This window comes from Neopsephotus bourkii, unplaced genomic scaffold (genome assembly GCF_033783945.1).
Source record: "Neopsephotus bourkii isolate Nb327-2 ecotype Australia unplaced genomic scaffold, CSIRO-AGI_Nbou_v1 NB_1629, whole genome shotgun sequence".
In the NCBI taxonomy this organism is placed as follows: domain Eukaryota; kingdom Metazoa; phylum Chordata; class Aves; order Psittaciformes; family Psittacidae; genus Neopsephotus; species Neopsephotus bourkii.
The window spans coordinates 179028-202402 of record NW_026902104.1 but is presented as its reverse complement, the minus strand read 5'-3'; the positions used below and the strand labels follow the sequence as shown (position 1 = coordinate 202402).

The 23375-nt window shown below is 44.8% G+C and overlaps 1 long non-coding RNA gene across 1 annotated transcript in view; it reads right to left on the bottom strand.

Moving 5' to 3' along the window:
• Window positions 1-1878: 1878 nt before the first annotated feature.
• Window positions 1879-23375, bottom strand: part of LOC133222933 (uncharacterized) — a 39193-nt gene continuing 17696 nt past the window's right edge. The window contains exon 3 of the long non-coding RNA XR_009728414.1: window positions 1879-2803. This is a non-coding gene — a long non-coding RNA (uncharacterized LOC133222933). The remainder of the gene's footprint in view (window positions 2804-23375) is intronic.

Below are 23375 nucleotides of genomic sequence, written 5' to 3'. Positions count from 1 at the left end.
ATGAAAACAATGAGCCCCAATCTGATTCTTTAGGATGTGTTATACTCTGATTTCCATCAGAGTAGCCCAAGAAGACCCAGGGTAAGCAGCAAGCTTGTCTGAAATCCAGCTGTTCCATTTTAACTCACAAGTATGTTATTGCAGGTCTCCCTTGTTAGAGGTGAGGAGCTTACCACACAGCTGAGCCATCTGCCAGGGCTCCCATTAGCTCTATGAGATGCTTTCCTTCTTCAAATGGTGGCCCATCCAAGGGTTTTTGTTTGCAGTCTCAGCAGGGGTGGGTTCCTCAAGCCTACCAGCAGCTGTGCTTGAGGTGGAAGGGCCTGTTTATTGCTGCTTTGCTGGTTACTGAAGTGCTGATTTTCACAGTGCAATGACACTAGTTCATGAGGTAGGCACTTACCAGCGTGATGGGCACCAGTACTGTGTTTATGGGGGTTGTAATCATGATGTGTGTGGCTCTGCTGTCATTAAATAAGCAGGCCTAGAGACATTAAGCAGCATTTTGCTTCTTCTGAGTTTGTTCCACACATTTTTGGCTCAGAAAGGCTCCTATTTCCTTCTATTTGCATCAACCTATGAGCACTAATAGGAGATAAAAGTCTAAATGGTCTGTTGGGTCTGCAGTACTTGTCAGATGTGTATCTTGGATACTTTTGCTTTTGCTTTTCATTGATTTTAATCTCTTTTCCGTATGATTTCTTTGGAAAAGGGATCCTCTCAAATCCTGTGTGCGCTGTGCTCAGGAGGGAAGGGATTTGCAGATGGTGCCTCCAATGGAAGCAGGCAGGAAGGACTTGGCAATTCTTCACTACCTCCTTGCAATGGTGTTGACCTGACCAGGAAAATGAACAGGAGTCCCCACGTCCTCACCACCATGTTTTCAACCAAAAGGTGAGTCTGCTGACTCCTCTGACAGACACAGGCCTACCCAGCCTGCAAGCTTGTAATCCCAGTTCTTGCAATAGGTGCAGCCCGATGTATATGCAGGGATGCTCTTTGTGTATCAGTGACCAAGGAGAAAAGGTGGTTTTACTGGATCAGCCAAAGAAGAAAAGTTTTTCTCCTCCTTCCCTAACACAGCTATGGCACTCTTTTCTCTTGTGCCTGAAATTCCCATGTCTTATCAAAAGTGAAAAGGGAGCCCCTTGTAAAACATGTATGAACTTTGCAAATGTTATCTTCAGCATTTTATTCCAGCATGCATGTCATCAAATGCGTGGGCCCTTATAAAACACCCGAGGGAGCAGAAGGCCAAAGGTGGAGCTGAGTCTTGGCTTGAGATACTAGACACTTATTGGTTGTATTTCTCCCTTCACAGCACAGAGGTGAAATGCTAAGCCAAAAAAATCTTATTTCTTTCATAAGGTAATGTCTAGACTCCATTCTTTCTGTCCTGAATCTGATAATATAACATCAGCATCTTGTTCTTGGCATTTAAGTCCTCTGCTGAAACAACGCATTTATAGCTCCGTACCCACTTAAAAACCAGTGGGCCAAACAAGTTATTGAATAAGCCCAAGTGCTGTGGTTTTACCTGGGGATCCTTTCAGTTAAATGAGACTGCACCAGGATTTGTGGTTCCCCCAGGGAGCAAGACACGAGGGAAATGCTTGTGCAGATGGGGAGGGAGAGCTGGGAGTCTTGTGAAGATGGAAAACACAAGCTAGAATCATTCTCCTTCCCTCTTGAGCCACGTTTTCATTTCAAACGCAGCACTGCCCTTTCTCAACTGGGTGTTTAGAGTCTGGTTTGAAACAATTATGATCATTCACATGAAGCACTTCATACTTAAGACTGTGTGGCAATAGTGATTGAGAATTTGTGTCTCCCAGGCATGGGGTAAATGAGCGTAAATAAACCATAGCACCACTGCTGTTCAAAGATGTGGCCTTTCATGTATTGTCACAAGGGTAGAGTGCCACATTATTTTTTAGTGTCTTCATCTTGTGAGGTTACCACATGTAAAACTCAGGAAAGCTTTGGTTGCAGGGCCAGGATCAGCCCTAACACTGGTGGATCAGCTGCCAGAAGTACTTCTGCTTAGCCCAAGTGTATACGCTACTGGTGGCATGGAAAGCACTGGTCTCTAGACCCCATTCTGAGCAAGGTCAGCCTGGCAAATAGACAGATTCTCCTTGCGTGTTAAATACTAATGAAAAAGAAGGGGAAATAAATATTTCAGCCCATCTCAGGTGTAATATGCAAAAAGTCATAGACTAGGCCAAACCCTGAGGTCTCAATTCCTGTGACAGCCAGGAGGAAGTAAGGCAGGGACTGTGGCTCTCCCAGAATATGTTTCCCTTAGGTTTCCTTCCCTTCTGCAGGTGGGATCCTTTCAGCCTAATCCACCTCTGCAAAAGGTGACTGTTGAAAGCATAGGGGAAAAGAAAAAGGTGATGTGTTATTTCTGGGGCCAAAAATAGGGATTTTGTAACAGCTCCCCAGAATTCTCCAGGAGCCAAATAAATATTCCACTGACAAACCTTCTCTTTCCCTGCACTGTGTGCACTGACCAGCCAAAATCTGATGGCTGTTAAACACAGACATTCACAAAATGGAGAGATCAGCTCACCTAGTGCTTTCAATGAGCCACCTTGATCTCTTGATGATCCTGTTAGATATTGCTTCTTTCAGCATGAAGAAGACAGGGCTGGAGGGGTGAGGTGATGGGTGATTTTTGCCAGAGGATGGATTGCTTGTCGCTCAGTCCCATGCTGAGGGTTTTTATTTTTAGTCTGGATGTTGGCTATTGGCAATCATGACTGTAGTCTCTCAGAGCACTGCTTCGGGTGACATTCATCTGGAGAATGTTGAAACATAGGGGAAATAATTATAAGCAGCAGCTGCAAGACATTTTTCACCCCAAAGGACACAGAAAAAAAGCCAGCACAACTTTGAACCATGAGAGTTCAGCTGAGGATAGGAGCCAACCCTTTCATCAAGCTAGCACAAATCCCACAAGCTGACAGATCTGTGCAGAGCAGTGATTTTTGAGCAGAGTTAGTCCTGATCTGCTATCTCAACAGTGGATTTGGGCTGGGATCATCCCTGCTCCTGACAACAGGCTAAAGTGTGCCTCCTCCCCTGCTGAACTGGAGCAGCACCATGGCCTCTCAAAGCCATGGGGGGTCTCCTAGTCTCATAGCCTGAACTCGGCACAGGTCAGAGCTGCTGCATCCTCCCAGGGAGCAGGAGCAGAGAAGCTGCAGTTGTGGCTGGAATTTTCTTTACTCTGTTTCCATCCATGTGGGTGCTGATGGTAGGGAAGGATTCTGGCTTGAGCTCCTCAGGAGTCTTCTCACATCAGGAGTGTTCCTTCTTTACAAATGGAATGTTATTCCTCTGCTGGTGCGGAGTCATGGGTATCCCACTGTGATCCCAAATGAGCAGGGCAAGCTCTGTGCTGGGACTGAGAGGTGCCACCCAAATGTCCACTTAAACCAGGTTTGGAACTTTGCACTGGAGAATAATTTAGGTCAGAAATGACCTTCTTATCCAGTCCCCTGCTCAAAGCAGGGCTAACTTCAAAGTGAGAGCAGGTCTGAATGGCTGGTGTCAGGACACAAGGGCTGTTGTATGCCTGTCTGCAACCCATGGGGGACAAGGGCATCCAGAGGCAGGCTATTGAATGACAGGAATAGGATGTGTTTGGATTCACCCTGGAAAAATACTTGTTAATTTGGATACCACAGAGACTGGAAAAAGAATTTGCTGTGGTCTTTCCTGCCCTTGTGTTATCATGGTTTTCTTTGCCTGGCTAGTGTTCAAATCATACCACTAAAGCTTTCCTGTTGCTACTCAGATTAAAGCTCAGTAACAAAGGACCAAGCTACCCGATGAACCCACCATGCCTCCCTGTTCTGCTGGGGCTGTTGAGACCTGCAGAGCAGGATCCAGGACCACGCACTCAGTGAAAAGGAAACTTGATGGAGTCTGAGAAGGCTGCAGCTCTCTCAGCATATGTAGAGTTTACAAATGAAGTGAGTGTTAAAAGATGCATTAGCTTAGAGGCTTTTCTAGGTTCTTCCAGTTTAAGGATATGTATAGCTAGCTAGTTAGTCAGCTATCCAGCCAGCCATCCTAGGCTGTTATTTTTCAAAGACCCAGACATATGTATTTATATACATACATACATACATGTCAGCATTTTTGTAACCTAGCATTTATAGGATGCAAGACACTTCCCAGAGCTAAATTTGACATAGTAAACCATTCAGACATTCAGAAACATTCATTAGATTAGAATATGCATGAAGGCTTTTGCCGTTTCTGCTGTTGAAAGCGAAGTTGAGTCCATATTAGTCTGGTTGTGCTATTTTGCACTCACCTGTAGGCATCTGTGCTGCACACACTTTGCTCTGAATCACTGTAGGATTATTTCCCACTTGTAATCAACTGCAGAGGAACTTGGAGTGCTGGGGTGAGTGGGGGGAACGGCAGGCGAAGGCACTGAAGCTTTACTGGCACTTAGGCAATCTCATCCCAGCTTGAGCTAAAGCAGAGCCGTGCAAGCAAGCACAGGTTCAAAGTGCAAATAAATACGTGCTTGAGGGCTCCCTGTGGGGATAGAAGGTGAGCAAAAACAAAGGTAGAGACATGGTAAACATACCCAGCCTGTCTGGAAGGAAGAACAGGTTTGCATAGGATGGGATGCTGGGAGAACGTATCACCATTCTGCTTTCTGAACTCTGGCAGGTCATCTGAGTTTCCATCCTTCTCGAAGACAAAGAGCATATACCTGATTGAGAAGGGATAGAGGTTTATATAGTTAATATCTGTTAAGTGTGTTGACTTATACATAGCCTAATTCCGTCATCTCTGAGGCTTTCACTAAGGTGGGGGGCAAAGACTGTGTTGATGTCAGTGAACAAGGAACTACCACTTCCACAGCAAATCTAGAGTCTTCCTCTGAATCTTATGTGTTGTCTGTATGTGTATATACACACACACGCTGTAATGCATGTATATCTGGTCTCCTAACAGCAGACACATGGCATCAAAAGGACAGTGAACAAACTGGGAATGGGAATGCTGTGCTGCGGGTAAACTAAGGCTTCCATGGGGTGAAGATGGATATTTTCAGTTTTCCGAGGTGTAGGTCCGTTCAAAAAAGCACTTATTTGAGGTGAACCGGTTTTTCTATAGAGACAAATGGGTCTTGTTATGTGATTCCTTTTCAGATGGAGGCTCCAGTGTGAGGGCATTTTGGGGACCCCAGGTCTTTTGAGGTGGCGGAGAGACACAGTTCCTGATCAGACCAGCAAGGGCTCCCTGTTGCATTCAAATGTCGACTGTGAAAAGCAACGTGAGTGAAGTTTTGCTTTGCTTGACTGAGCTTTACCATAGCAGTTATTGTTTTGAAAAGGGAAGCAATACCTACTGTATCTCCTGGGAAAGTGAGGAGCAGCTCGCTTCGGAAGAGACAGCTATTATAGTGAAGTTCTCAGCTTAGTTTTCTATTTTTGGCTTTATGTATTCACATCTGCTTGAATTTCCCCTGCAATAACAGCTTTGTGATTAAATGGCAAGAAGAAATGGTTCCAGAGCATCTGGGGATAGGCAGAAATGTAATTATTCATGTATTGATACATAGTGAGGTAGGTATTGATTTATATAGGATATTAAATGCTCTGGAGCAGGGGAATGAAATATGATTAGTATTTTAAAAGAAGAAATATTACCACCTTGTTTTAAGCACCTGAGGGAAGAATAGCACTTCGCTAGTGTTAGACCATTTGAACACTTTGAATTATTTAGGGATCTTCAGTATAGGCTGATACGAGTGTAAAAGCTTGCCTATGACAAGTCAAATGTGTTAAACCTGCTGCATGTTCTTCCTTACAGTCCTTTATTGTTAGTCACCTATGGTACTTGCTTAAAGGAAATACAGCCAAGCAGAGAGTTCAATTAAGAAATCTATCTGTCTACCTAGCTATATATCTGTTTGTCTCTCTCTCTCTCCCCTACTCCATGGGTGACATTACAATTGCTAGATATTACATTTTTATAATCTTTATCTCAAGCTAGGCTCTCGTAATCATCCTATTTCAGGCAGAATATATCATTATGCCTGCTACAGTGGAGCACTAGCTTTATGAAAGGAAGGACAAGAAAATTCAGTTAATCCGTGAGCGAGTTCCTGTGGAGCAGAAGCAATGGAGCCCAGGGAGGGACTCATCCGTGTAGGTTTCTGATGCCTAATAACAGCCAAGCTCTTGTAGTCGGTCGTTTGGCGGAGAAGCGAGGAGGGTCTCTCTTCTCTACTTAGTCCTTTATTTTCCACAAAACCCATAGGGATGAGGTATTTCTGAAACTTCACCCTTCTGTCAATGTGCTTGAAAACAAAAGGCTTCAACAGTTACCAGGGGAGACTAACGGACAGGCGCTCAGGCAGGCTGCATGAGCCTAATTCCAATAGAAAAGAAGCCTAAAAAGGAACCGGTTATCCTGGAACTATGTTTGCAAGAGCGACCAGAGCATACCCTAGAGAGAAGGAAGAGGAGTGCTGCTATAGCATGCACTTACACCATCCCATCACATCCCATCCCATTCCCAAAACACACCAGCACGCTTCCTAGAGTGCAGGAAGGTGCACATGGCCTCTGGCCACCCCACGGACACCCTGTGACGCACAGGAGAGGCAGGAGGCAGAGCCATGGATCTCCAGCACGTTATTCATTGCACCATCTTCCCTGCTTCCTGGCCTCAGCAACCCCTTCCTCATCCTCTTCCAGCTGTTTCTTTCCAGATCATTCACTTCCCAAATTACTGGTAATTCCTTCTGGAAGGGTTTTTCCCCCTTTCCTTTCTCTTTTTATGGTTTCCCTATCTTTTCCGGATCTTCCACAGAGCTTGCTTTGTTGGCAACCTTTTGCAGTGTTTCATCTGTTTTGTTATGGCAAAACAAAATGCTTCTCATATTTGTGTCCTCTGATGATGGGTATGTTTTAAATACATCATTGACATGTTTGGGGGTGTAATGGGAACTATTTCCCTCCACATGGCATATTAGCATTGACAGATAGGGGATGCAACTGTCTTCCAACACGAGTGTGCCAGAGCTTCTCTCCTGCACAGCATTAATATTCAGTAAGGCCTCTCTTCATCCCTTTTAGGTTTCCCAGGTTGGAATAAGAATATCTGCATAGCTTAAATAATTATTTTAAGGCTAGATCTGTGCCTCGATTCCCACTGGTTTTGTCAGATTAATGCTAACATATCTTAGGATAAACACTGCTGCCCAGGTTGAAGACTGCTCTCCTTTCATTTAGGGTAAGGTACTGCCCAACCTACCCAACCCTCAGACTTACAGCCCAAGTTATCTTGTGCCAGCCCTGTTGTGGTAACCGACTTGGAATGTTGTAAATGCCAGACAAAAAACATCTGCTTAAACCTCTTCCATTAACACGCTTTGAGAGCAGCAGCCATGCCTCTGTGCCTTCAAGGAACTGAAGTAGGAAAGTCCCAACCATAAGTCAAGTCCCAGTCAGCCTAAGCTAATCATCAGGAGATAAATAGGAAGCATACACCCTTTTGCACCATTTTAAATACATCTGCTTAAAACCACACCCTTGGGGACTATCTATGTGAGAAATCTACTTTGCAGCCCATGTGTGAAATGATGGGGTAGTTTTGGCTGAGATAAGTAGGGTCCAGAAGAAAAGCCCCACAGCACTTTAGGGCACCTCCCATAGGTTTAAGGTGGGACAAAGTGTCTACTGGAGGTATCTCTCCCTGTCCAAGGAGCTTAGGTGATTTATTCAAGTCTCTATTTCTTTGTCTAAAGATTGTACCACACAACCAGGAAGCCATAGCCAGTGCTGCACAGGGAGAACAGGCACTAAATAGTGAATGATCAAATACTTGCTGTAACATGATTGTGAGCGACTCACGAAGAAAACATGAACTGACAGATGGTCCTGAAAACTGGGAAGTTGTCAATTAGAAACCAAGAAATGCAAGGCAATCATGTGTTGATCATAGATCAGTTGTAACAACTACAGGGCTACAACAAGGCAGAAATCTGCTTGCTCGTTCAGACTCCTAAGTGCAAGCTTAATGTTGGTTTTTCACCACTGATTCAGAAATAGCAGTAAGCACCATCCAGTTTCTCTGATGTGTTAGCAGCACACCTCGGGATGTACTGACCTAGATGACATGACTCCTGGAAATATTAAGAACAAGATTTGTCTCCATTTTATCTCAAGACTTAATGCAGACACACTGAAAATTTAGGCAAAAAGTGGAAAGAAGTTGGGTGACATACTCTTTCTAAGAATAAAGAGTGAAAGGATTTTGGAATTCCATTCAAACTGCTCTTGGTACTGGACACATCCTGAAGTAAGATTTCCATAAATATTTCCATGGAAGTTAATTTATTTCAAAACTCATAGTAGTATGTAATTCGCCTCACAATTTAATGTAGGTGAATATGAAACTATTTTAAGCCACTGTGTAATATTTGATATATAATCTCTGTCTATCTACCTGGAAAGCACATTCTCTGGAAACATAACTTCTCTATCTATATCTTTTATATATATATATATCTTATATATATAATATAAGGAAGAAATTCTTTACTGTTAGGGTGGTGAGGCACTGGAATGGGTTGCCAAAGGAAGCTGTGAATGCTCCATCCCTGGCAGTGTTCAAGGCCATGGACGAAGGCTTGGGTGCCATGGTTTAGTGTGAGGTGTCCCTGCCCATGGCAGGGGGTTGGAACTGGATGATCTTAAGTCCTTTCCAACCCAAAGTAGTCTGGGATTCTATGATTCTATCCACACCACACACTATGTCTCTGTGAATGTTTCAGTACAAACCTTTCCATCTTAATCTTCCTTCTTGTTTGCAAGTCGGTGGTACCGATGTTTCCCATTTTCTATCTTTTCCCTTGTTTTCAAGATATGTCAACAGAGAAAAAATAGTCAGCTCCCTTAGTGTGTAGTGCAGCCCTATCTGTGATCCAAGTTCATTAATAAAAAATAAAGATTTGTGATTATTTCAGATGACTGCCTAACAATAACTTCTATGTGCTATTTTTGCACGTAATTAAGAATGCACTTTCTGACATCTTGTTTCTTAAAGATGCAAATCAAGTTCACTTCTCCTCCTCCCCAAAATGTTTTAGAATATACTTTCTTTGCATAGGCTTTTTCCACTCTCTGATATTCCTGTGACCTAAATACTCTCCAGAAAGGCACTATGTCTAAGGTCAATGAAACAGGAAAATGAAACCCTGAGAGCAGCCACAGAAACTGCCTTTACACTTACCACTTCTTCAAGCAGCAATGGTTAAGTTTAGCAGCAATCTATTATTAACCAGACTGAGACTCTCCAGCCTAGAGACAACCGGGGCCAAGGTGGACTACAGCAGTGTGCTATAAAGCCACAAATGGCTGGAGAAGGATTATTCACTGTTCTTGACAGTGAAAATGGGATACCCAGTGAATTAATCAAGGAGTGGATTTAAAAAAGATCGAAAGAAGTCACCAACAGAGTCTTATGCTGGGAAGTTATTGCCATGGGATATTTAGATGGCAAAGGTATAAATAGGTTCAAAAGCTTATTGCATAAATTTTGGGGTTAAGATTCATTATATATGCTAAACATGAATACAACCATGAATGTCAGGGAGAAGATGAACTGAGAATGGGTATTTAGCATTTCTCAGCATTTTACTTGGTGTCCAGGTTTGGGTTTTGTTTTGGTTGACCAGGCAGTAAATTTCAGACACATGTAATTAAGCTGGATCTGATTGCTAGAAGATGCCAAGAAGGCCAAAAGTGAAATGTGATCAAAACGTGCTTGGGCAGATTGAGATCAGAAAAAACCCTTGAAGGATGTTGAACACAACAATATGAAGACATCCTTTAGCTCGGCTTTTCAGAAGCTGGGAGCCTACGCCAGCAGAAGGATGAATCTGAATATGCCCTTTTCTTGCACATTTCCTGAAGCATCTGCTCTTGCTGGCTGCCAGAGACAGCTTTCTGGGTGATTTGGTCTGACCCCGCTGGATGTTTTGTAGGTTTGTAGCCAAATGATCAGTAGTAAAGTGGCATTTGGATCACCCTCAGAACAAAAGTAATGCTGAAAGGCAGGGAAACAGCAGAGAGAGTTCACAATCCTTCTGCAGCCATGGCTTGGTTTTGGGCTCAGAGGGATAACAGCACATTGCTCTCTGTGTGTTATAAGCCTAATGGTCACTAAACTCTACAACAATCTCAGTTTACCTGTTTTTCTCGTTTTTAACCAAAAGTTTTAGCTGCAAGAGTTACACAAAGATGATGAGTTATTGTTATGGCTGGGTTAAACCTTTGTGAAGAAGATAGTTGAGGGACATCTTCCATTTAACACAGTTGTAAGAGGCATTAAGCATGTTCCATCATCCCCCTTCCCTGCAAAAGGCAGACTGGGTATTCTTTAGGGATGAATGCTGTTTCAGGGGTGTAGAGAGTGTGTTTGCTGCTGTAGGAAAGAAAGACAAAGATAAGGTGTAGAGGGAATAACAGACTTCACAGAAACAGAAGAGAGTATGGACAGAGTCTCATGGGAAGTTTTGGGTCAGGGTGTTGACCAAAGGAGGTTTGGGGTGAAGGATAGGGAAATGGCCCTTTCTTGTTGTTGTTCCTGTGCTTAAAGAAGCAGGGTTTTCTGCAGCTTTCCAAATAAACAGAATTGTAGCAGAGATACCTGATTGCATCACCCATGTCTCCTCCTAACTGGAATAAGCCAGAAGAATTGAATTGTCATTAAGCACTCAGCCTCGAGGGATAAGAAGGTGTTTTACAGAAACCAGAGAGACAAGCAGGATGGCCCGATTCTGTTAGCAGTGCAATGCACACTGTTCCACTGAGTGCAAGGTTTTACTTCTTTTTTAGTGCCTGAGTTTCCAGTGGTAAAAGAGACGCTTGGGATGGCACCAAGCTGCACTGACAAGTACACCCCCAGCTTGCAGGTGAGCTCTGTGGAATGGTATCTTTCAATGACCCTCACAACAGCAAATCAGCCACGCGTTGATTTTAAAGTGTGGCAGGGAAAGCCTTAATGTGTGTTATTTTAGGTACCATTTGTCCCTCATCACCCAAATTCTGTGCTCCTGTTTGCAGAACAGCCATGCATGCTCTGGCTGGGGACAAGGGGAGAAGGGTGATGAGGCTGGTTACCTGGCAGAGCAAAGCAAATCTCCATACATCCAAAGACCATCTCAGACATCAGAGCAGGGGTGCTTCAGAAAGGTAACCCCGGAAAAGCAGCAGTTCAGGAGCTCTGTCATGTTAAGTCATTTTATTCCTGCAAACAGAAAGGGGAAAAAAGCCCTACCTGGCTTTGTAGCTGAGACAGACTCTGTCTCTCCCTGCTTCTTGGCTTCTCTATTTTATTCCTTCTAGTCTATAATGGGAAAGCATGTTAGGCCCAGAGCTCAGGCGTGGGAGTCTGCAAGAGAATGGCAGCTCCAAGACAGTAAGAGGAGGTGACAAGTTCCTGGCAATATTAAACATTAACACTGAATATTTTGTTGGTATTTAACTCCAGGATGTTTCATGTTACGGAGCAGAAACAGAACATCCCCCCTTCACCCCCACTGTTTTGTTCTTTCCTCCTCTGCTCTGTACATTCAGAAGGCAGGGATGCAAGATGCTCCTTCAGGGTTGAAGTGGCTTTATATAAATGAACAGAGAGGGTGAGCTTGTGAAGTGGAGACAGGATCTAATTCTGTACTCCACTGAGACTGTGACTTGAAGATGGGGAATACTTTGTGTACGAGGTGGGCATGCTTATGTGTGTGTATATATATATGTATGTATGAAGCCGGAGACTGGAGAAATCCCTCTTATTTAGAAATTGGACGGTGGCAAACAGCTGAGGGGAAGAGCTGGAATTTTAAAGCATCTTTTAAAATGTTTGTGTGTGTTTTGCTGCTGCTGGAAATGCCTGTTTGCACCTCAGGGAGGCTCCTGAACTTCCCACGTTGTGGAGCAGCTGGCCCAGAGGGGCAAATTCATTTCTGCTTGCAAGAGAGAGGGGTTCTATCAGGGAAGCATCCATCGCTCTCCATCTCTGAAACCAGAGTGAATGCAAGGTCAAGAACCACTCCTCACATCCTTGTATTCATCAGCTGTGGTCCTGATGCCCAGCAATTATCAAATCTGCCATGGCTTTCAGCACCCGCTTAATGTGCAATTCTGATTGACGCATTTTGGGAGTACCCATTACAGCGGTGTAATTGCCACCCTGACCGGGAGCCAGGTTAGACCACAGAGAGAAGCAGTTCCCATCAGCTGTGCGGGTGTAGGCAGTTGTGGAAGCAGTTTCCATCAGCCACTGTGGTAGGAGCACTGGGAACGAGGTACGGGAGCACATCCTGCTTCCTCTCCCACGTTCCTTCTTCTACTGTAAGCATCCCCTGCTGCATAGGGCAACAAGGAGCCAGGAGAGGAAACATTCCCCTTGTGTAGCAGGAAAGGTAAACAAGGGTATATTTACCACTAGCACTGTCTCCAACCACCCAGGCTGTGCTACTCCTTCGAGAGAGGGGTCCTGGAGGACCAGCTCTGCTGCCGATGGGAGTTGCTGTGCTTCTGCTGAGCTCAGTCACTGTTGCCTGATAGCATCTGAGGAGCTGGTTCTCACATGTTGAAAGAGAGAAGCAGATGCAAATGCACACACCCCTGCAGATCTGCACTGATGGGCCTCAACAGTAAGTGGGAAATCAGGATGGCCTGGGGAGAATGGCACTGATTACTCACCCAGATGTCCCTGAGGACCCCTCCCTATTCCTGCAGGAAGCCATTGTCTCTTCTGTCCACTAATGTTTTTCCTCCAGGACCTGCTTCTTATGCCCCTGAGACACATGGTAGGGTTAGGGAAAGGGAAGGGAACCTGCTGGCACTTTGTGCAGTGGAAGATGTTCACGTTCACTGGAAACAAAGGACAGCGGTGCCTGAATTTCTGTTTCCTCTGTCCTAGCAACTGTGCAGCTCTTTAGCTTGGTGGATCTATCCCCCATCTAGGGGTGTTGTTACTGCAATCAGGATCCAGCCCACTGCAAATCACATCCTCTCCAACTTGCATTCTGCAGTCTTTAACTCACCTTTCCATTTCCACTGCTGTAAATCATGATTAACCCCATTAAGTCAGTGGGCACCTACTAGCATAAAAGCAGTGTAAGTAGGAGGCGAATCAGATCCAGCAGCTTGATGAAAATGTTATCTGATTATTTACTATGCTGTTAAGTAACAAGTGCTGTCCACAGCAAACTCAGTAGTAAGCAGTAATGCAGTGCTGGTGAGATACACAATGATGTTCTACTATTATTTGCCCATTTTACCACGTTTTAGGAGAACAGTTTGGTTGTTTTTTTCACAGTAAGCATGTTTGTGCTCTCTCTTGTATACAAAAGGTCATTGTTACCCTGTTTTATATCTATCTCACAGATTTTGTTTTCTCATCCTTTTGGGGGGATGAGAGCTCTCTTCTGGTGTTGAGTGAGCTTTTTGAGAAGCAGCAGCACAAGAACATTCATGCATTGCAAGAGTGCAAGGAATGGTGATGCCAGGTGATGCGTGTAGCACACTGGGGACAGCAGATTCCTTTCCTGGCGTATTTGTGTTGCAGAGCATCATTCTGGTTCTGTGCTGGCCATAGCCTGAGTGAAAAGTGGTGGCCTTTGGGGTACTTGGCACAGACATAAGGACACAATAAATGGGGATGTAAAGCTCAGGCTTCCTTCTTCCTCACACTTACCATGGCCTGTAGCTCTGTCTTGTGGCAGCACATTGGTTCACTGATGGCTAGGGGACAAGAGGCTCCAGTCTATGAGAAGCAAGAGCCAGTGCATCCCCAAAATGCACTGGTGGGGCAATAGGACAGCCCTGAATGGGTTAAGCCACCATCCTCATTGCCTGCAGGGTGAAAGCATTGGCAGGGACCAAGGACCTGGCTCTAGGGATGGGGTCACAGCAGCTCACAGCTGAGACTCAGGGCTTGTCCACACAGGGCACGGCCATAAATAAATGGTGTTAGTTAACCCAGCAGTGGTTAGCGTGCCCATTAATGCACGCTAAAAGTGCATGGAGTCACCAGTAAAGGGCTGAATCACTCAAATGATTTAAAATTAAATGCTCTCTAAAAACATATCCTTTCTTTCCTGTTTCACGTGACAGTTTCAGAACAGCCTCTGAAACATCAGTACTGGCCCACTGAGACCTTAACCTCAGAGCCACCGTCATTCCCCTCCTGGGTGCCCCTGCTGCTGCCCAACTACATGCCGAGTTGGACAGAGAAACTGGTTTGGGTTAAAAATTAACCCCAATAACTGCAATGATTATCCAGGAAAGAACTGATCCCGGCTCCCTCAGAGACGGGAGCAGAGCTGTGGAGCAACTCACCTCTTCTGTTGCTCCCTAGGTGCCTGTACCTTTGCAAGTGAAATGCTTTCCTCTGAATGCAGTGAACCCTCACATCTCCCTGAGAGTAACTCTGTCAGAAAGCACAAGTTCAAATTCAAGCAGTTTTCCTGTTTCTTTGCTGCCTTCCTGCATGTTTGTCTCTAGAGGGGCTCATTTGCCAGGCCAGCTTAGCATTTGCCCTCTGAAAGCAAAAGGGAAGTGATGGCATAGGCCGCTTAGTTGCCACTCACGCTCTGCCTCCTCAGACTCATTGCATGAAGCTAACTGGGTCATTTGCTTTCAGTAGCAAGGTTGTTTTTCTTCCCCCTCAAGTAAAACTGGCTTTTATGTAAATAATTTTTGGACCAGCTGCACTGAACTAATTATCTGGGTCATTCAAATTTCTGCTTCTGGAAGTAATTATGGCCTTTGGGAGTATACTGTATAATGCTGGTTTATGATTGGAGACCGAGTCTTCCTTATCTGCACGAATAGTATAAAGCAAAGTTAGCAAATCTTCCTTACATCCTCAGGGCCACAGAGCGCTCCTCTCCTGCGCACACAACTCCCATTTGGTCTAATAAGCATATCCCTTCTCCCTTTCCTCCATATGCACATCCTGAGGACTCTCGTTCTGGATATACATCGGCAGGCTCTGGTCTGCCACGTGGGACCGTGCTCCAGCATCCTTACCTACTTCTTCCTGCCTGAAGCTTTACACCCCATTAGCTCTTAACTGGGGCATCAATGAAAAACAGGAGGGAAGTCTGTTGAGAGGGCAGGCATGTGTGAGGCGATTAGCAATTGGGAAGTGCAGGTCCACTGACATCTGTTGAGGAAGGAATGAGTTTGCACAAAGACGTAGGTGTCCCAGATTTTGTCTGCAAGAGGCTTTGAGACTGTGAGTCTGTAAGCTACCTATGTAGAAGGGCTCTCCTGCACATAAAGGGGTCTTTGGCAGGAAGAGGAGGGTGAGAGGTGGTAGCAGTTCATGCCACATCTCATCTTAAAGGGGCTCAGGGCCGTTATCTACCACAGGGTGGGTAGAGTAACCTTGGGGGTGCTCTCAGGTTGGCAGTGCTGCATAACAAGGAGCATGGAGGTGGTGTACAGCCATGGCTGATTTCTGGATCCCACAGCCAACTCCCACACTGAGGAAAGGTCGTGTAGCTCTGAGCATTAGTCTTGCACTTAGAGCAAGGACCAAAGGCTCTGAGCTAAAACAAAGCTGTGTAACACCAGGGTAGGAGAGGACATTAACCTAGAGACAGTCATAATCAGAATGGCATAAAGTGAATAAACGTTATCATCGGCCTTATTTTTTAAATGATAATTATATGATTTATATTAAACATAAAATCAGTAGTAATATAGCATATTTATGTGCCACTAGACCTAAAAATACCCATGAACACAGACTCAGAGTACTTCCAGCTTTTTGAGCTCATCTGCAATTCATACCTGCACCTCTCATCAACCTCTCCCTTGACACAGACTCCTCAAGGGTCCTTTATTGCTTTTTTCCCAGCTGGTTTGTCCCTCTCTAACTAAACCCAATACAAATAAACCCTAAGGCAGGAAAATGGAGGAGGACACCAAATACGAGCTCTGTTTCCATCGCAGTGCTCCATTTGTTGTGCATTGCACAAAGGTGTCCAGCTTCAGTCTTTCAGAAGGACCTGCCTGCTCTCCTGTGCTCCTTCTGAGCCCAGAACCACAGGGTCCCGGCCACAGTGAAGTACTCTCAGGCATTGCTATTGTAAATACCATTAGTTATAACAGCAAACAATAATGCTCCCTAACTCACAAAGGTCACTGCAATTGCCTGCCCCATTTGCATGCCATGAATATTAAAAATCAAATGAAAAGAAAAAGAAATCAAAACCTGATGTAAGATGATCAGAAATGGGTAACATTTTTTGCCTAACATTTTCTTTTCCTAGTGGGCCGTGGTTAAATGAGGGGGTGAAAAAACTAGATTTGGTAGTTACACTTTGTACTCACTGACTTGAGTGTTCCTAAACTGTTTGGTCTTGAAACAACCCTAAAAAAGCCAACATCCCACTTAAGCAAGTTTTAAAACATTCGATGGTGACAGCTTTGAAACAAAACTGAAACTGTCATGTTGAACAAGGAAAAACCCCATCTGATCCAATCTGAATGGATGTGATTCTATGATTCAGCAGAAAGTGTTGATTGCTTTTCTTTTTCAGCATGATTGAAACCAACTCCTCTTTTGTTTTCTCCTGTTTTGGGAACTGACAGTAAACCAAAGTTTCATTTGCCAAGCATCATTAGTCATCAACAGGGGTGGATGGGGAATAGCTGGAAAGGTGCTCCAGAGATCAGTGTTAGACCTGATCTTATTTAATATACTCACTAACGATCTGAGACCATATGTGTACTCTATATTAATTGTATTCATTGATGCCACTCGGATTCAGAGGGGTTGTGAAACCCAGTGGGGAGAACGGGAGATTGAATAAATGGACAGAAAATTAACATCCTTTCCAATTGATCCAATTAAGGATAGTCGTTTCAAAAATGGTACTTAATAGAGCTGGGGAAAACAGCCCAAAATGCAGATGTCAGCTAAAGAGAAGTACTCAGCAATAATGCTGGATGCTGGGTGGCCATGAACTGGAAAGAAGCCTGGAGTATAACGTAAAGGCAAAATGCACCTCACCTGTTTGGGCTGAGTACTTCCTACAAGTGACTCCAAATATAAGACAAACGCATGGGAAAAAGGTCCATGAAAGGCTTTCACACTCAAAGCTCCCCAGGTGTCTAGAGGCTGCTGGATGTCTCCAGGGAAGGCTTTTGTTTCTCTATTTACCCTTCTTATGAGCTTCTTCAGTTTATCTGCTGTTGGCTGTTGTTAGGGACAACCTCATAAGACCCTTTTGGTTTAGTCCAATATGATTGCTTGTATTTCCCTGTGGACATCCCTGTTTTGACAGTGCTCAGCTGGGCAGCCCAACACAAGAGATAAGCAGCACTGAAAGTGAGTGGAAGCATGTAGATGAAATAATCTACGGCCAACAGAAGGACAAATTACAGAAGAAAGTTCCTGATGCTGGGAGCTACGAGGGCTGCAGGAAGAAACTTTGTCCCTACACATCCAGACCATTTCTGGAATCATATAAAACGGGAAGTAATCTTTTGTTGTCTGTTATATGGGAAAAGCTCCTTCCACTATAGCAGGTAACTGGCAAATGGGTTTAGTAGGTCTTCTCCATATTTAAGCTCTCCGTCAATTGTCTTCTGCCTTTGATCTTGCTAGAAATCAATAGCTCACCTAATCAATGAAGAACAGTGCATATAGATTGAAGGCAGCATCTTTGAAGCTCCCAAATGTCAACTAAAACGTTGTAGAAACTTTTCCAAGAATATTTATTGGCTCATCATTTATAGTGTGAGTAGTGCAGAGAGTCAAGGACACAGGTCATTATGTCTGCAAACAGACATGTCTGGAGCACTTATGTAAGTCCTGTGGTAGGGAAGGAGTCAGTATTATGGATACATAAATGATAGCTGAGAACAAGGATCAACTTTGCAGTCAGCATGGGAGGAGTGCTCACTTACTTTTCCTTAGTTTTCATGCCTCCAGGACTGCTTAAGCTTAATCATCAGATCATAGAATACTGGAAACATAGAATGGTTTGGGTTGGAAAGGACCTTAAGATCATCCAGTTCTAACCCCCTGCCATGGGCAGGCATGCCTCACAGTAGACCAGGTTGCTCCAAGCCCCTGTGTCCAGCCTGGCCTTGAACACTGCCAGGGATGGGGCAGCCACGGCTTCTCTGGGCACCCTGTGCCAGCGCCTCAGCACCCTCACAGGGAAGAGCTTCTGCCTTAGATCTAACCTGAACTTCCCCTGTTTCAGTTTCTACCCATTACCCTTTGTCCTATCGCTACAGTCCCTGATGAAGAGTCCCTCTCCAGCATCCTTGTAGCCCCTTTAGACACTGGAAGCTGCTCTGAGGTCTCCATGCAGCTTCTCTTCTCCAGGCTGAACAGCCCCAATGTTCTCAGCCTGTCTCCATACGGGAGGTGCTCCAGCCCCTGAGCATCCTCGTGGCCTCCTCTGGACTTGCTCCAGCAGCTCCATGTCCTTCTTATGTTGAGGACACCAGAACTGCACACAGTACTCCAGAAAGAGTGCATGAGGGTTTGGACTTGCATTCATTGATCAGAGTTTGGATAACAATGTCTGCAACCCTGCAGCTTGGCCCTGCCCTTCTGCCAGCATTACTGCCCTGAGACCATCAGCACCAGTCCCACCAGTGCTGTCAGTCTCAGCTTGGTGTCTTAGTACAGTCTCACCGTCCTCAGGAGCCTGTACAAACACACTGTAGCTGAACTTGCATGCCTGCAATGCAGGCTTGGGAGCTGATGTGCAGATGCTGTTGCAGGGTTGGTATCTCCTTGCAGAGGGGTAGGGACAGCCTTGGGTACAGCATGATTTGCTAAAGCCCATCCACCAGAGCCCTGCAGTGCTCTTCTCCCTGTGACGACTCCTATTTCCACTGCAGGCTCTGCACTGCATGTGCAAAACTTTGACTCCTATAGATACGCATATGCTTCCCAGCATGGGAAGTGTGCCAGAGGTCTGCAAGGATGGAGAGGAGAGAGGAGCTTTGCCTGAAGGGCTACATCCTCCATGAGCCCTGCATCCACTGCTCTGACCCTTTCTATTCTTCTGCAGCAATCACCAGGGACAGTTTCTAAGTTGCAAGAGATCTCTTGATTGCTTAGAACCACTAGTAGGCTTTTATCATCATTAATCTTTCCTAAATCTTAAACCTAAAATAAAAGGTGTGACATCTCTGGATATGAGGAATTATGGGCTGTGGCAGTGTTGTTCACAGATGTTGTATATGTGCATTTAGGAATGCAGTTGGCAAACCTCCCCTATTATTTCTTCTGACTGCACATTGTTGATACTTTTCTTCCTGTTTTTTGAAAGCAGAAATCATTGTCTCAGTGGCTAGATAAAATATTTCTCTTATGAAATAAAGCACTGGTTGAAGAGAAGCACTTTTTGGGAAGGGGAAGAGAGATTTCTGGGACCTCTCACATTAATATTTTATGAACTACCTGAAAAAAGGTTTAAAGAACAAATGGCTAGAAATGGGAGATAATGTGGAGTGGGGGATAATGCACCCGGGGAGTGAGTTAGTTCACGCTGTCTTCCACCCATCTATTATAAACCAGGTAGGGCCAGCTCTGAATAGCCAGAGTCTCTGCAGCCAGTACTTGGTGCTATTGAAGCTGACCACAAAACAAAGCAATTGGCTCAGTCATTGTCCCTCTGGAATTGCAGTTAATTCAGTGAGGAGGCTGAATCCTTACACAGTGAGCTGCAATTACTCATGGGAGCAAGCACAACAGGGCTGCCTGGACTCCTGGCATGAGGAGGGCTGACAACACAAGCAGGGATGTGCCTGTTGGGGACCCTCAGTGCAGCACAGGCACCCCTTTTCTCCAGAAGGGCTTGGCAGAGCTATAGGGGCAAATGGAAAACCATGTGCATGCAACCTGAACTGCCAGTGCAGTGAGGGCAGGGGGGTGACATGAGTTATCAAAGTAATAAATGCCCCATTCCTGGCAGCGTTCAAGGCCAGGTTGGACAAAGCCTTGGGCAACCTGGTCTAGTGTGAGGTGTCCCTGCCTATGGCAGGGAGTTGGAACTGGATGGATGAGCTTAAGGTTCTTTCCAACACAAACCATTCTATGATTCTATGCTAATCCATTGCTAAATAGAGAATGTAGTAGAAAATATAGACGAAATACAGAATGAAAATACAGAGGACTTTGCTTTTTTTTTATTGTAAGAGCCCTGTGTTACCAAAGGGTTTTGTTTTATACCCAAGAGAGGAGCTGTGTGAAGTCTCCCACCACATTTATTTTTTTCCTTACTGAAATATTTCACTCATTTACTATGACCTTAGTTTATGCATCTAGCTAATGACTTACCTGTGTTACATCCCTTAAACCCAAACTATTCTTAAGGACACAGCTTACCGCTGTCATTATTGTCCATCACTTTGATACTGCCAGTAGCCAGTGTGGCTGCTATTGTCACCTATCATGATGTTGTCATACATCACCTATGTGATATACCAACCATTTTATCAGGGAAGCTGAAATGCCCAGGGCACTGTCTTCTCACTGAGATCTGTGCACAGCAGCTGGCATTAGAATGGCAGCTGTATGCCACAAACACTGACACGGGTCTTGTGTTGTTGCTATTGTCAATTAAAAGACCGAAGCATTTAAAGGCAATCTGAAAGCAAAGAGTACAGGTTGAGGCACCAAATCACAAGCTTAACTCATCAGAGTAATAAGGCAAGAAGCACACATTTGTAGAGTGAATTTTTACTGCACATAATCCCTCTCTGATTTCCTGATGTTGGAGGTGAAGTGCACGGACATCCCCTTCTTTAGCTTGTGCCCAGAACGGCAGCTCATCCACAACAGCCATTAAAAGAGGCTCTTTCACCCTTTGTGTCAGGGGATCAGCTCTGGCTATAAGACGAGCCAAGCTCAATCAGTGTTCTCTGCTTATGTGAACTCTTGCCACTTCACTGAAGCCAAAGGACGAGGCAGCTTTGCTTTAAGCTGAGAATCCGCCTCCCTCCAACTTCAATTTTATCACAATGATTTTGGATAGCAGCAAAGGGAAATTCCTGTAGTCAGAGGGGAAATGCTCACTTCTGTTCTTCCAGTGCCCAGTGGGCACTGTCAGCTCTCTGTCAGGCCAGACAAAAAGGTAGTCATTTAAACAAAAAGCATCTATGATAATTGATGTGCTTTTTCAGTTTGCAGACTTTGCAGTGCTGACAGAAGGACTGTGCATTTCATTGTCAAACACTGGACAAAACCCAGGACCTCCTGCACTGAGCTTTGCTGGTGATTTCCTGGTGCTCCCCACAGGCGAGCAGCTCTGGGAGGTGATTCAGCTTGCAGTGGTACTGAACCCCAGATGTGGGATGCTCCGGCACTTCACATGGGTCTCCTTTCTTCTCCTGGTGCTCCAGCTGCACAGAAATGGTGGGTAAGGTGCACCCAAAAGTCCCTAAAAAGGGTGCCGCAGTTCTATACACCAGGAGAGGGAAAACATTTGACATCTCTTCCCTCTTTGGTGGCTGGAGATGGAAGGCAGGAATCACTGTAGATATCAGGTGAATTATGATTTCCAAAGGAAGTGCATGGGTAGGTCACAGAGCAAAATCAGGTATTATTTCAATGACAGGGAGAGATGAAGAGGAGTCAACATTTCCTTCCTCAGGTTATTCCTTCTTCACAAATATAAGAGCTGTTTTGTCTTCTTTTTGTCTTCTTTTTTTTTTTTTTTTCCTGGTTGCTGTTACAGTAAATTCCTAGGACCAAAACTTTGGAAAATAAACACTCTGCCTCTTGGGAATTTTCCATGACAATCATGCCTTCGGTTTCCCTGGGCTGTTGGCTGTGGTTTGAGGTGACGTCCATGCAGGTGGCAGCGATTTGGCCCTCCCCTTCTCCAGCTCAGTTCTGATTGCAACGCCACATCAAACAAACCCAAAGACCAGCAGCTTCTGTGAAAATACTCCCGTTGACTTCAAAGGACTTTGGATCCAGCCTCACACAGTGGTCAAACACCAGGCATACCAGAGCAACCAAAGCAACTACTGCTCACAGCTGAAGCTGTAGGCACATAAGAAGACAGCAGAGACACATCCCTATGCATTTAGGCTCAGATTGCCCCAAACTGCAATGGTTTTTAATGAATGCGAAGGGTTTAGTCCTTCACAGCATCACCTTATTTGAACCTGTTCTAATGGGGCTTGTTTACCGAAAGTTTTATAGAATCCCAGACTGTCTTGGGTTGGAAGGGACTTTAAAGCTCATGAAGTTCCAATCCCCTGCCATGGGCAGGGACACCTTCCACTGGACCAGGTTGCTCCAAGCCCCTGTGTCCAACCTGGCCTTGAACACTGCCAGAGATGGGGCAGCCACAGCTTGTGCCAGTGTCCCACCACCCTCACGGTATTCCAGGCTCAAACCAGCAAGAGCCTCCTTCCCTCCAGAGGCAATTGAAGCTGTCTGCTCACTTGCGCTGCTGGGCACCCATCAGAGGAGGAGAGATCCAAACAACAAAACACAGTTATCAGTGGGTTTCTGTTATACTGATGAGAACATGCATCAACAAAGAGGAGTTACCTGTGTGGGTGTGTGTGCTCTACATTCAGGTACACATCTGCATAAACACATATATACATGGATATACATCTTGAGGCATTTCAAATAACCTACTATGTAAATCCTATGGTTCATATCTTATTAGCAAAACACAGGTCTAAAGCAGTTATTGCGTCTTGCAAGGGATCTTCTTTGTAACATTTTTACACTGGGATCCTTAAGAGAAACTGCTGGAATGACAATCTGATGCAGACATCATTTGGCTTAGCATCCTGGTGGAGCCAAAATGCAATGGATTCCTTATTTATTTATCTGTTTGTTTTCAGGATAGAAAGTTCTCTTTGAGCTTTGAGGGACCTTTTGGAGGGCATCTTGGTCACTGACAAGTAGAAAAGTAATGTTAAAAACCTCTGACTCATCCTGGTGCAAACTCATAGTATATCAAGACATGTGTCTGGCATATAGCTGTGCAGCAGGGAACTTTATGTGAGTTGTTCTCCTTGGGGGAAAATGTGAAGTTGGAGTTTAGGTCTGCATTACAGTGCAATCTTAGGGAGTGAGACATGTGCATTGGACCATCATACCTTCTGGAATTTATGAAGAAAGGGAAAAAGAAGACAGTAAATACGATAAGTGACCGCTAGTGTATGTTAAATGGTTCAATGCATTTATTTTTCATCGTGGTGTGCTATCTGAGAACAGTTTCTAGTGTGCAGGTGCTACCAGATATTACCAATAAAGTTGCAAAGCAGTCTCTCTTTTCCCGTTTTGCTGTCAAAGGGAACCGTTTAGTCCAT